The following is a 15,458-nucleotide window of genomic DNA, read 5'->3' on the forward strand; positions in this document are numbered from 1 at the left end:
CACAATAGCTACTAATTAGTGTTTTTTTTTTTTTTTGGTCATGCTATGAATTGTATCCTCCTGGTCACAGAGCAGATGCTAGAATTGCATTGTAACAACAACAACAACAACACACACACACACACACACACACACACACACACACTCACCCTCCATTCCTTTGTTGGAAATGGCTCCTCCTTGTGCCTTTGAAAGCCTATATCTCTTCCCCTATCCTCTGCAGGAGAGCTGAACCTGCCAGCCAGGGAGGAACCTGTTTCACTGAGGGAGAAATGCTCCCTTCCAACTGAAATACTTTTCTATCCCAGGGTGGTGTTACCCAAATCACCCTCAAGCTCAGCTCCTTGCAGACAAAGCAACAGCTGTGTTTCCTGAGGAAAATCTGTGGTTTTCTCACAAAGTGGAGTGTGTGGTAAACAACACAAAATGCAGTTCTGATTTGGATCAGGCTGAGCAGTAATGATACCTGGGTAACAGGGCTACCGGCATTCACCTTCATACATTCATAAACAAGCTCATGGGTTTGCAAGTTTCCCATTACACCTTACCTGATTATCTACAAGAAAATGGATACGATTTTTGCACTGCATCTGCCTTTGAAAGGGAACACTATACATAGGCTTAGAAACGGGCAGTGTTTCTCTCATCTAACCTGAATGCATTACCCAGAAAAGCCACAAAGACCCTGGTTGACATATTCCATGCTTAACTATGTGCTTAACATTTATAGGTCATTTAGTCCTCGTCTGCATTATAATTTTGCTATGTGCCATAAATGTAAAATGAGCTTTAGTGCATTGTGATGTATGGCTTCAGTTTATTACATTTCCATAAAGCTGTCCAATATTTACTACAGTTTTATAACTTTGCTAAATGATTTTCTTCAGCTGCCAATGCAAAGCCATTACCATAGTAACAGTGTGTTTTTTCTCTATCCCATTTGTGGGTTTCTTTGGTTTCACTGAAGGGGCACATTTTCCATTAAATTTTACAGCACATAAAGTTGTAAAGGTGACAGCCGATCACCATTACCACTCTAGAAAGAACACAGTCCACAGTCTGGAACTTTACCCTTGGGGCACTGGGAACAATTATTGGCTTAGGTAGTGAATGGCTTAGAAAATTCAACTTTGCCTCCTTCAGCAAAGGACAGAGAAGAGCATCATGAAAGGTCGACCTGTCTTCTAGACATCTCTTAAGGGGTAGCATCCAGACAGGGCAGCTGATGCCTCCATGTCAGAATTGCGGAGGTACCCTAGGTAGGCACCCGAATTCTGGTCTCTCCCTGAGATGCTCAGGGAGACCTGCTCTATCATCAGCACAGATCTCAGATGTTATTGCCTTGGATGCCACTGCCTTGACAAACTATGGTTACAGACTCTTTTGTAATTGCACATTTGCTTTTTTCTTAGACTGTCACATTAAATCCAGAGCAATGGGCTTCATAGAACTAGGGACCTTCTCGGCCTCTTTATCTTACTTCCTGAGTATTAAGTACAGTGTTTAACACATAATAAGCTTTAGATGACTCAATGGGAATTAAAATAAAAGGCATCATTTTTTTCCTCATCAATAGGGTCGTGAGTTCTGTAGACCTCCAGTTACCAAAATCATGAAATGAAAACAAAAACTATGCTATTGTTTCAAGAAAGACAAACCTATAGCAAGCTTAACACAGTTACTTGTTCTGGTCTTTGGGTCAAGGTGGCAGTATTGATGTAGTGTCTCCCTGGCCCTGAACTCAAGCTCCCCTGCCTCTGCCAACCAAGTGCTAAGATAAGAGGAATGTACTAGCATGCCTGGCTGAGATAGCTACCTTCCGTCTTCAACACACAGACATTTTTTTTTAGGCAGCTGAGACTCCAAGGGAGCCTTGAACTGGGCTCCTTGGCATACGTCTATCAGCCCCTCCTTGATGGCTTGATTGACAAGTTTATAGGACCACGTCTTTGTCTTGGCTAATACCACATGGCTGGAGTTCCCAATACAGCTTTCCTGTGACCAATCCCACACCTCAGTGGCTGGACACATCAGGTCATTTCCATATTGAAAGCTTCATCTGCAGCAGAGCAGATGACCTCATCAGTCCTGTGTATTGTGAAGGTAAAAGGCACGGGTGTCCTGTGTGGAAGATATGAACTGTTGAGCTCTTCAGAAAAAGCGGTAAAGTTGATCTTCCATCTTCAGATTTATTTTAAACTAAAAATATTTCATTATGGTATTTTTAATTTTTATTTGTGTGTGCGATATATTTGCAAGTACATGTCTGTGTATGTATGTGCATGCATACAGGTATGCACAGGCATGTGGAAGCCAGAGACAGACTTCCAATGTCCTTCTTAGTCACTATTTTTTGAGACAAGATCTCTTCACTAAACCTGAAGCTCACCTATCTTCTAGAGTCCTTGTCAGTCAGCATGCTTTAGATTTCTGCCATTTTTTTTTTGCTTCTGCCAGCACTGGCGTTACAGACTGGCACCTCAATACCTGGATTTTTTGGTGGGGGAACCCAGATTGGGTTGTCAATCTTGCTTGGAAAGCAATTTCTTGATTGGGCCGTCTTTTCGGGCCCTCATTATGGAATTTTTATATGTATGTGTCATCATATTCTGTCCTAATTCATCCCCTCTTCCTCTGTCCTCTGTGCTTCCCAACCCTTCCCCTTCCCCAAACAGACCCTCCCTCTGCTTTCACCCTCCCTTACACACTCCCTGAAGATCTCTTCCTCCCGTCTCATGGACACAGACATGAACGAACACACACACACACACACACACACACACACACACACACACACTTAAACCTAGTATCTGCAATGATTGAAAATGATTTCCAGATCCATTCATTTTCCTGCAAATGTCATGATCTCATTTTTCTTTATCTATTCATCTGTTGATGGACATCTAGACTGGCTCCATTTCCTAACTATTGTGAATAATGCAGCAATAAACATGGATTAACTAGTATTTCTATGGTGTGTTGATTCAGAATGCTACCTGGGTCACGTAGTGATTTTATTCTAAGACTTCTAGAGACCCCCATACTGGATTTTACAGTGGCTACACATGTATGCATTCCCATCAGAAATGTTTAAAGGGTCCTCTTTGCCCACATCTTCACCAGTATTTTTGTCATTTGCTTTCTTGATGGTAGACACTGATTTGACTGAGGTGGCTTGGCCTCTCAGAGCAGACACATCTCCCTGATAGCTCAGGAGGATGTTAAACACTTTTTTGATTGTGGATGGACCATTTTCAACTACTCAGTAAATGATCCCATTTATTGATTGGTTGATTTAGAGATATGGAGCGCGCTTTTTTTTTTCAGTTCTTTACATGGTCTACATATTAATCCCATATCTGAAGTATAAAGGGCAAATATTTCCTACCATTCTTGAGGCTGTTCTTCACTCTGTACATTTTGCCTTTGCTGTGTGACAGTGTTTTAATTTCAAGTAAGTTCACTTTTCCCTGTGCTATTCCAGCCTTTTCTAGAAAGTCTTTTGCCTCTGCCTCTATCTTGAAGTGTTTTTTGTGTTTTCCTCTAGAAGTTTTAAAGTTCAGGCCCTTAATTAAGATATCCCATCCAATTTGTGCATTGTGTGAGAGATATGGAGTTTCATTCTTGTCCATGTGGAAATTCAGTTTTTCTACACTTCAAGGAAGCGATCTTTTCTCCAAAAATCGTGTTTTACTCTTTTCTCAAAAATAACCTGGCTGTACCTTCATTTTCTCTTTTCTGTTGTTTTATGTGTCTATTTTGTGCCAGTTATATGCTGGGGCGTTTGTTATTTCTATGACTGTAATACAGCTTGAGATCAGGTATTTGTGGTACCTCTATCTACTGTTACATGATACTTTGGTTATTTGGGAGTCTTTGTATGTCCATATGAATTTTAGGGATTTCCATATTTTTTTATAGAATATCATTGAGATTGATAGGAACTGCGTGAAATCTGTAAACTGCTTGAAGTAATATAGCCATTTTCACAATATTAATTCTGCCAATCGTGAGCCTGGGAGGTCATACTCATTTCTTCCTCTACTGCTTCCTCCAATTTGTCTCTTTTGTTGTCTTAGATGTTTTTACTGTACAGGCCGTTGTTTTCTTAGTTGATTCCTGGGTGGGTCTTTTTCTTTCTTTCTTTTTAGCCTACTGTGAATGGATTTTTTTCCCTTTCTCAGCAAGTTCCGTGTTGGTATGTAGAGAAGTTACTAATGTTGTGTGCTAATTTTATATTATGCTTCCTGTATGTTAATTTTGTATTATGTTCCTTGTGTGTTAATTTTGTGTTATATTCCTTATATGTTAATTTTATACTTTGTTCCTTGTTCATTCATTTTGTCTTATGTTCCTTGTATGTTAATTTTGCATTATTTGCTGAAATTGTTTATTGTGTCTAGAAGTTTCCTGATGGAGTTTTCACGGCCTTTTAAAATCATGTCCATATGTAGAGAGAATTTTATTTCTTCCTTTCCTGTCTGAATCCCTTTCATTTCTTTTGCTTGCCTTGTTGCCCACAGAAGATTTCAAGTGCTATCCTAAGGAAGAGCAGAACAGTTTCCACATTTTAGAGAATATGCTTTTGGTATATGTTGGGTGTGGGTCTGTCATATTTAGCCCACATCGGGGTGTATTTCCCGTCTTCTTGAATCTCTGGGGTCTCTATTTCAAAGGGCTTATGAGCTTTGTTCAAAGTCTTTCCTGCATCAATTGAAATGATTGCATGAGTTTTCCTTCCCTGTATTTGTGTAACGTATGACAGTTAGTGATTTGTGTATGCTGAACCAACCTTGCATCACAACCCTGAAACCAATGTGCCCATAGTGTATGATTTTCTTAATGTGTTCTTAGATTTGGTTTGCTGGGAATTTTATTCAGAATTTTCACATCTAGGTTTATTTGGAAGGTTGATCAACAGTTTCGTTTTTCTGTTGTAGCCTTACCCAGTTCAGGTGACAAGGTAACGCTGCCTTCATGAAATAGATTTGGCACGGTTCCTTCCCTTTGTATTTTATTCAATGGTTTGAGAAGCTTTGGTGTTTACTCTTATTAAAGGTTTAGTGGAATTTGGCATTGAATCTGCCAGCCCTGAACTTTTCCTTATTAGACAGAATTATTTTCTTAATCTAAAGGAAGATAATTAAATTAAAAATCACAATGAGTCAATACAGCAAAGGAAGAACATTTAGGTGCCAAGATGTTTCTTAACAGCACTGTGTGTCTTCATGAGAAAGCCCCACTGTCTATAAAGCAGGCCAAGGGGCTGCACCTGAGACTTTAGCTACAAGGATACAGACAGGGTTCCAAAGGGCTGAGCTTAGGTCCATGCCCACGAGGCTCAGCCAGCTTGCTTGGCTTCACAGCTAGCTGTGCCAACCTTCAGTAGCTATGCTGCAATGGTCCCAAAGGGACCCTACTAAGGGAAGGCAGGGAGACAGCATATGGAAAGCATCCTAGCCCTCATGTTCCATTCACACAAAAACCAGAATGACCATGTTCATTTGTGAAGGCCAGAATGTTAGCTAACAAATTAGCAGCAGCATCTGCAAGATTATATGTGAATAAATGCTCCCAACTTCATTCGTGTGGAGTCGCAGGAGGGTAAATGCAAGCATTATGGGGGTCTTGGTACTAAGATTGCTATCCTGCTCCTGAAAAGTCCCATATTATGGTTTCTAAAATTCAGATTTATAAAAGAGTATTATTAAAAAGGCATTATGATTAATTATAATGAACACACATTACTGGCACTTCGTGATGTTTAATGAAAAGACAAACAATAACTTACATAATTTCAAATACAGGTCTTTTTACTATCTTTTCTAATGTAATAAACACTTCTCTTGCTTTATAGCTATTATTTTCTATTAGTTCAGCAAGACAGAATGTTATGGGCTTTTTTTAAATTTCTTGTATTGGTAAAAAAATTTCCTTTGGTCAAATTAATAAAAAAAAATGGCTTTGTGATATGCTACAACAAAATATTCAGCAAAAATACACCAGAGTAAAAACAGTTAAACTCATTTTGTTATCCAGAAATTCTCTTTCTCAAAATCAATATTAATTAAGTCTACTACAACAAATGGACTCACGATGGAGAAGCAATCAAAGCATGCAGGCATTTGTGGCCAGCCCTACAGGGCTTCATCACTGATGTGTCTTGCCACCTTATTGGCAATTCAGCATAAAATATTCAGGCAGAATTCTCTAGGGATGGAACAGTATACTTCCTGTAGTGAGTTCTGTTTTCCCTTTCACATAAATATATATGAGTCAAATCTTCATTCATTCATTCATTCATTCATTCATTCTTCAAGTAACCGTTGCCTTACAACTTTGTAGCAAGTACCATCATAGGTATATGACATATAGCATGGAGGACCCAGTTCATGATTCAGGAATGATGACAGACAAATAATAACTATAACATTCTGAGATAAATGCTTCTAGAGTTACCACAATGCGAAGAATATGCTGTCAGGACCCCCCCTAAGTAGAAGCGTGGGAAAGAAATGTCAGAGGTCCTATGCTAGGATTCCTCTCTGGAAAGATTTGTAAGTGATGTGTCAGGGCTGCTTTCCCAACAGTCCCCTTTGTGGGTCTAGTGCTGTGGATCTCAATCCGTAGGCCATGACCCGGGGAGGGCATCTCTTTAATGGCAGCCCTGGGAAGCAGAGGCAGACAGCTCTCTGTGAGTTGGAGGCCTGCTTGATCTACATCAACAGTTCTCAACCCGTGGGTCTTGACCCTTTCTCAGTGGTTGCCTAAAACCATCGGCAAACACAGATGTTCACATTACGATTCATAACGGTAGCAAAATTACAGTTACAAAGTAGAAATGAAAATAATTTTACGGTTGAGGGTCACCACAACATGAGGAACTGTATTAAAGAGCCACAGCATTAAGAGAACCACTGGTGTAGTGAGCGGCAGACTCTATGTGACTCCCCCAAACACTTGTGAATGTTGTCAGTGAAATCCAGAAGTCCAGGATTAACCTCTATGGATTAAGATCAGCTATACTATGAAGAGAGAAAATGGGGAACCGAACAGCAGTAGTGGCAGTTTTCATATCCAGTGTGACCCAGGGCAGTAGTGAATGAAAATATCACTAAATGTAAGAACAAAATAAAATGAAATATAATAAAAGGTCCATATTTTGAACCTATAAAATGTTTTATGTTAGGACTTGTGTTTGCCTGTGCCAGTGTACAGAGTGAAACTTTTTCAGACTATAGATTTGCCAAGTAGAGTTTCAAACAACCCTTCTCATGCAAGCCCAGTCTAGGGAGCCAGAATGGAGTCCTGTCTTTGTCAATTTGGAGTTTGTCTTCTTTATTTTCTGCAACAAAATCTCTTTCTATAGCCCCAAACTGGAATGGCATTCAACTTTGTATCCTGGGCTGGCTTTTAATTCATAACAACCCTCATGCCTCACCTCCCAAGTGCCAGAATTACTGGTGTGAGCCACCAAACCCCTCCACTCCTAAAAGAACTTGTGTATAAAGTAAGATGACTGCAAATTCAGTCTAGAATTGCACAGCTTATGGTCTACTGTCATACCCCATCAGGCAGGCAGTCTTACACAATTCACCCTTGTTGTTCTCTAAAATTCCCATGTTAGTTTCATGGAATAGTTCGCTTTATGCCCCAGTAGTTCATCAGTTATATAACACTTATGTAATTGAAATTATGGCCAAGTACACAAATTGAAGAACAAGCCAAACTGTCATTAGCTATGCCTACAGTTTCAGAGGTGATAGCAAAATCCTTTGGACTCAAACCAGGGCTTGTTTCCAAACTTTCATATGTGTGATTCTCCCGGAGACCCTGTTACTTGAGAATCTGATTTTAAGATGGGGCAAGGCTTGGTTGCCATCTGTCTGTCTGTCTGCTTGCTTAAGAAATAAGACCCAAGCTAGACCCAAACTTCCAGGCTAAAGACTCTGGCCTCAGCCTTCAAAGCAACTGTATGTCTACAGGTGTGTGTGTGCCCAACTACCTTAGAATCCAAGTATGTAAGGGGTGGTTAATGATGCTTGATGCTTTTACATCTGCTTTCCAGATGCAGAAGTTCCCATACTTTTCCAGATGCTAAAACAGTGTTGTCACTGTCTTGTCTGCACACTGATCGCCTGAGTCACCCCTAGAGATGATAACATAAGCAGAGCAATACCTTGGAATCATTTTCTTAGAAGCTGACCAAGTGACAACAGTGTGGCTTACAACTTGACCATTTCACGAGGTGTGATGCTCAGGTCATCATTCGGGCAGAGGAATGGCGAGTGTCCGTCACTCTAGTGAGTGGATGCTTTAATTGAAGGTAGTTAAAGAGAACTGACAACCCTCAGCTTCAACAAAGCAGTACTTGCGTTTTTAAAAATTGACTTCTGTCTAAGACTTCTGATTTCCTCTATAAGAAAAAAAAACATTACTGGCATGTTTATCGCCATGCACAAAACTTAAGTCCAAATGGATCAAAGACCTCAATATAAATCCAGCCACACTGAACCTCTTAGAAGAGAAAGCGGGTGGTACCCTTGAACAAATTGGTACAGGAGACAGCTTCCTGAACATAACACCAGTAGCACAGACAGTGAGATCAACAATTAATAAATGGGACCTACTGAAACTGAGAAGTTTCTGTAAGGCAAAGGACACAGTCAGCAAGACAAAAAGGCAGCCCACAGAATGGGAAAAAATATTCACTAATCCCACATCTGACAGAGGGTTGATCTCCAAAATTTACAAAGAACTCAAGAAGCAAGTCTCCAAAACATCAAAGGACCCAATTAAAAAGTGGGCTGCAGAACTAGAGAGTTTTCAATAGAGGAGTCTAAAATGGCTGAGAGGCACTTGAGAAAGTGCTCAACATCCTTAGCCATCCGGGAAATGCAAATCAAACAACTCTGAGATACCATCTCACTCCTGTCAGAATGGCTAAAATCAAAAACACCAATGACAATTTATGCTGGAGAGGATGTGGTGAAAGGGGGACACTCCTCCATTGCTGGTGGGAGTGCCAACTGGTTCAGCCACTTTGGAAATCAGTATGGAGATTCCTCAGAAAAATGGGAATAAACCTACCACAAGACCCAGCAACTCCACTCTTAGGCATATATCCAAAAGATGCCCATTCATACAACAAAGATGTCTGTTCCACTATGTTCATAGCAGCTTTATTTGTAATAGCCAGAACTTGGAAGCAACCTAGATATCCCTCAACCGAAGAGTGGATAGAGAAAATGTGGTACATCTACACAATGGAGTACTATTCAGCAGAAAAAAGTAATGGAATCATGAGATTCGCAGGCAAATGGATGACACTAGAAGAAACCATCCTGAGTGAGGTAACCCAGTCACAAAAAGAGAAACATGGCATGTACTCTCTCATATATGGATTTTAGACATAGATCTGGGGAGTCTGGGAAACAGAAACTTCATTTAGTGGCTGATCGAAGAAGAGGCAGACTCCCTTGGTTAAGTACTGAGCTGAACTCAAGAAAGCCAGTAACAGAGAGGGAGGACTGATGATCAAAGGGATTAAGACTGGGCTGGTTTAACCCCCAGAAACAGCTGACCAGACAAAGGCTAACTCTTGAATCCCAGGCATCAGCCTGGGAATCCAGCATGGGACTGATCAAGACCCCCTGAATCTGGGTGTCAGTGAGGAGGCCTAGGGAATCTATTGAGCCTTGGGCAGCAGATCAGTACCCATCCCAAGTATACACACGGACTTTGGACTCCCATAGAACAATGTGAGGTGCACTCTCACCCTGAACTCTTGGGGAAGGGTCTAGGCCCTGCCCTATATGAAATGACAGACTATGGACACCCCCATGGAGGGCCTCACCCTCCCTGGGGGAATGAGGGGATAACTGGGGGGGGTTGGGGGGAAGGCACGGGAGGAGGGGAGGGAAAGGGAGAGGGACCTGGAACTGACTTGTGAAGCAACCTTGTTTCTTATCTAAATTTAAACTGGAAAATAAAATTAAAAAAAATAAAAATAAAAAAATGTGACATAAAAAAAGAAAAAAAAACATTAATTTTCTGATGCAGTGTATAGTATGAAATCACCTGTGACGTCATGGTTTAGTCTTACTAATGTGTGCCTTTGCCGTCATACTATTTTTGCATGAGTAATTCCATAGTAATTTTGGTCCCTTAATATACAATTGGGGCGGCCGCCATTTTTGTCAATGTACTTTCATTGGAACATGGTCACACTCATTCACTACACATTACATGTTGTCTATGGCTGTTTGGGGAACGTCACAAGAAAGTGTATGGCCTACAGAGAATATTTACTATCCAGACCGTAACTGAAATGGTGAGCTAACTGCTGATGTCTGAGACCATCTATCAAAGCTCACAGCAAAGCACAATCCTGTCTGACAGTTCCTTATAATAGGAACAAGGCTCGTTCCAAAAGTCAGTGACACCTTAGCATTTCCATTAATGATCGCTCTTAAGATCATTTAAAACATGTGATGGTGGGTGGGAGCCCTAAATGTTGGCAGAATGTGGTTCCAAATTCAGGGGGAAATTGAAACGTAGCCTAAAATTGAAGCCAGGTAACAAAAGGAAAATGGGTTCGATGAAACCCAGCCCTGGGAGGGGATAGTAGTCTGGAAATGGATTCCATGTTCTAACTGTCCTCTGTGCTGTGGGGATACCGAGTCATAGCTCTGCCAAGTCCAGGAGCAGTTGTTACAGCCTGGGCTGCAAGCTTTCAGCGAGGTGGGGGGGTTGTTGCTAGGCATAGCCTCTCTGTATTTCAAACTGCTTCTACTAATTGATTGCCTTTTGTTTAGAGTCCAAAATAGAACATTATCCTTTTCATCAATTTTCTCAGCAGTCTGCAAATGTACTATTTATTGTGTGTAAAGTTCTTCTTAAGTAACATTCAATCATCTTTCCAAGCAGTTTCAGTGAGCAATGTTCCTGGAGATGCTTAACAGCCTGCGCCACCCAGCCACTGTGAGCAGCCCAGCCACTGTGAACAGCCCAGCCACTGTGAACAGCCCAGCCACTGTGAGCAGCCCAGCCACTGTGTGCAGCCCAGCCACTGTGAGCAGCCCAGCCACTGTGTGCAGCCCAGCCACTGTGAGCAGCCCAGCCCAGCCACTGTGTGCAGCCCAGCCACTGTGAACAGCCCAGCCCAGCCACTGTGTGCAGCCCAGCCACTGTGTGCAGCCCAGCCACTGTGAACAGCCCAGCCACTGTGTGCAGCCCAGCCACTGTGAACAGCCCAGCCACTGTGTGCAGCCCAGCCACTGTGAACAGCCCAGCCACTGTGTGCAGCCCAGCCACTGTGAACAGCCCAGCCACTGTGAGCAGCCCAGCCACTGTGAACAGCCCAGCCACTGTGAACAGCCCAGCCACTGTGAGCAGCCCAGCCACTGTGTGCAGCCCAGCCACTGTGAGCAGCCCAGCCACTGTGAGCAGCCCAGCCACTGTGTGCAGCCCAGCCCAGCCACTGCATCCAGCACTGCTTGTGACAGACGGTTAATGGCAGAGCTCTTTAAGCTTATAATTTCTTGACAGTGTTGAAAAATGAACAGCACTGTTTGCATTTCCACGAGCTATTCTTAAAGCTTCCTTTGTTCGGGATGTATGAAATGAGAAGATAAATCAGATGCATCACGAAGTCATTTGGGGAGGAGAGGTAATAAGACATTCATTCCATAAAGCGGTTTTTCAGCATATTTATGTTTTCATTTTTAAGTGTATTTCATCAAAAGCTTTGGCTTCATCTATAGCTAGTATTAATAATTTGGATTCAAAGTCTGTCCAACTTATCAGGCTTTAGGAATTAAAGCTGCTAGTATTCAAACCTTGATCATTTATAAGGGACTGGAGAGAAGGCTCCGTGGTTAGGAGAACTGGCCACTCTTCCAGAGGACACAGATTCAATTCCCAGCACCCACACAGCAGCTCATAACCATCTTTACCTCCAGGGGATCCAATGCCTTCCTTTGGCCTCCACATGTGCTTTGCACACGAGTGATACCCAGAAATACATGTAAACACCCATACACACAAAATAAAATGTAAAACATCTAAGCAAAATAACCTAGACACAGAAAGACAAATATTAATGTTCTTCCTCGTAAGTGAAACCTTAAAAATGTTGATTGTACTGAAGTAGAGAGTAGGATAGTGGTCACTAGAGAGAAAAAGAAACATGGAGCCTGGCTTATAAGTGGAAAAGTACAGTTAAGTGAGAAAATACATTCTGGTTCACAGTACAGTGACTACAGTTTATTATTACTGTTGTTGTTGTTGTTGTATCTTCAAAGAACTAAAAGAGAGGAGTTAGAATGCTGCCAGCACAGAGATATAAATAAAATATGGAAATGTAAATGACACTGACTTGACTATTATACCCATTGTAAGCACATATCAAATTATCACGCACTATCTCGTTACTGTGTATAAGTGTTGTATATAAATTAATAGAACAAAACTGACTGTTACCACTCTGCTTAAATGAAAATTCTTATGCAGATTATTCTATGAAACAATTAAAGAGTGTTTGATTGCTTTTTTGTTTATTTTATAATTTTAATGAATGAAAGGCAAAACGACCTTTTGTTGAGTAACCACTCCAAGAAAAAGTATCAGTTATACAAACATGAGCAAGAAGGCCGCCTCAAGACAACTCAGACATCCATAGGCATGAGGTACTCTTGGTGGACTCCACTGAACCTTTAGACTGCAGGTCAGTGAAAGTCATAGGTGCCATCACACCACCTCACACTGTGTGGGTGTTCTCAGAAGAGCCAGCATCAGACAAACCCAGCTGAGCAAGTATTACTAGCGCGGATACAATCAGCCAGGCACACACACTGTCACACAACCTACCCTATAAGCTCAGCAAAGTCCCAGCTTCCTGCTCTCTGAGCAGAAAGAACAGGACCTTCCATGAAAGTCTCCCTGGGACAAATGTGACAGTGTTCCTGGAGCAGCTTTCAGCTCACCATCTAATCTGGGCACCTCCTCTTAAGTGAGGGAATGCACAGCTAAAGGAAGGTTTGGCCCTGGGTCACATTCCTGAGGGCCGTCGGGCTGCAGCCAAGAGACATACTCATGTCCCACTTCTATTAGGGCAGGACACACTACCCCAACTTCTGGACAATTTGCTTATCTCAAATACCTCTCACTTCATCCATGGAAAAATATTTCTGCTATCCCTTGATCTCAAGTTAGATATTAACTTCTAAATGATTTGGCTGTAATACTTCCAGAGAATTTACTGTAAGGTCTTTGACATGCCACCTAAGCACTTCTTAAGACTGCCCCTGATCAGGACACTTATCTAATGGTCCCTTGGCATCAAGTTTATTTCTACATAATACACATTCCTATCACATCATCTTTGGGGGTGGATCTGAAATAAATTACAGGCAATAAGCACACATCCACTTCTCAGCACCATGATGCTTACTTAATGCAAAAGTTTAACTGGATATTGGGTGAGAAGAGAATTGACTCAATCTGGGGAGTTAGGGAGGCTTCACAAAGGGGGTGAGATTTGAATTGTGTCTTGTAGTTCACCAGGCAAAAGAAAGAATATGGTGTGTGTGGGCACACATACAGACACACACACACACACACACACACACACACACACACTCCAAACCAAAGGAACAGAGTGTACAAGGCAAGGAGACAAGTCAAGCTGACTGCCATGGTCAGACTGCAAGATACCCACACAGCAACTGACCATGGAGTAGGAGAGAATAGGAGAGAGAAACAGGGAAGGTCCACAAATGCCCAGCAGCCAATTGCCTTTGCTTCCTTCCTCTTATTTTATCTCCATCATCCCCACAGCAAGAGACAGAGAAAGGACACCATGAATTTGTCACTTCATCTTCAAACTGTTGGCAAGTGATGCGGGCAGGACACGGGTCAGCCTCTTAAATGTTGACTCACAGATCTAGCTAATTATTGATTCAATGGTTTCCTAGGCCCCATCCCACTCCTCCAGAGTCAGAGGCTGCAGCACTAGAATCCAGGAATCTGGGCTTTCCAAACATCTAATTTGTAAATCACAGCCTGAAATACAACATTATACACAGGAAATTGCCTTCGTGCATGCGTGTGATTTCTTTAGAAGAGAGAGGAACGGGTGGGGAGTTCTGAAATAGTTAAGATACAAAATCTTTGAAGTCCTTCTTCTGCCAGGCTGTGGCATTTGCAAGAGGAAGGAGTGATTATCCGAAGGTAAGAGGCGTCTCTGTCTTTGAAGTAACATTGGTGTGATGTGAATCAAACCATTCATGCAGAGAACAAAAGCACTTTTGACTCCCAGAGCCAGCTAAGAGGTTAACTTAAATAAACAGGGAGAGAAAGAGATATGACAAAAGGGTCACCTGAGTCAGAGACCTCGGAGCAGTGCCTTAGGCTGGACAGCTGAACTGAGCTTGCATTGACATTGGTGACACTGGCCGGGCAGGTGGGCGCAGGGGTTCACAGACTGAAGTCACCTGAAGTCACTGTGAAGTCAGTGCAGAGGGAGGGAGGTCTGGAAAGCTCTTTCAGATATTTGAAAATATGGAGTGGAGTACACTTCAAGTAGAGATCAAAGAACTCAGAGATCTGGCTCACCTAGAGATAAGGACCATACGTGCCTAAAATACAGATTCGGGCAGCATGCCACCAGGCGTTATATATTTGGGATAGCTTGGTGTGAGGCCTGAACATCTGTATTTCCTTTAAGATACTTTTTTTTTTTTTTTTTGGTTTTTACGAGACAGGGTTTCTCTGTATTGTTTAGGAGGTTGTCGGTCCAGCCTGGCCTCGAACTCACAGAGATCCACCTGCCTCTGCCTCCCGAGTGCTAGGATTAAAGGCGTGTGCCACCACTGCCCGGCTCCTTTAAGATACTAAATGATGCTGAAAAAATTGTGTTTGTGGGGAAAATATTCCTAAGTAGCATCCCAATTTCCTCTGCTTTGGCTGAAACTGCCAAGCATGGCAGGTTTTCGATTAATAAATGTGCAAAGAGATGTTATGACACAACTACCATTCACTTAGTAAAGTCAAATCCATCAAAATGGGATTCCACAGAGACACTTGGTTTTAAAGGATTGGTAGAGTGAAACTTCGAGATTAGTAACCTTTGACTGGTGCTCTCTTCCATTCCTTGCTAAATAATTTTGCCTAGAAACTTCTCAATGGGACAAAGCCATTAGAAGTAATTTTCTCCTCTCTTCCTCCCCTCACTCTTGTCCTCCACATGAATTACTGTTTTCTGAATGGAGATGTTGGTACTGGCAGGTGCCTGGTGCCCTGCCATGGAGCTGGGGCTCCTGACACTTCTCTCCACAGAACAGAGCACCAGCAACCTGAGGGTGTGATTCACAGACAGGCTATTCCAGAGCCAATCTTACTTAGGATTTGCCGCATGGCAAATCTGATATTGGTAATCTGATATTGATTACCAGTAA

At 42.0% G+C, this 15,458-nt stretch overlaps 1 long non-coding RNA gene across 1 annotated transcript; it reads left to right on the forward strand.

The window, feature by feature from the left end:
- Positions 1-1,969: 1,969 nt before the first annotated feature.
- On the forward strand, positions 1,970-12,549 carry LOC121143098. The gene is made up of 2 exons (XR_005880208.1): positions 1,970-2,163; positions 10,930-12,549. It is a non-coding gene; the product is annotated as an uncharacterized LOC121143098 (long non-coding RNA).
- Positions 12,550-15,458: the final 2,909 nt, after the last annotated feature.

This window comes from Mesocricetus auratus, unplaced genomic scaffold (genome assembly GCF_017639785.1).
Source record: "Mesocricetus auratus isolate SY011 unplaced genomic scaffold, BCM_Maur_2.0 Super-Scaffold_100011, whole genome shotgun sequence".
NCBI lineage: Eukaryota > Metazoa > Chordata > Mammalia > Rodentia > Cricetidae > Mesocricetus > Mesocricetus auratus.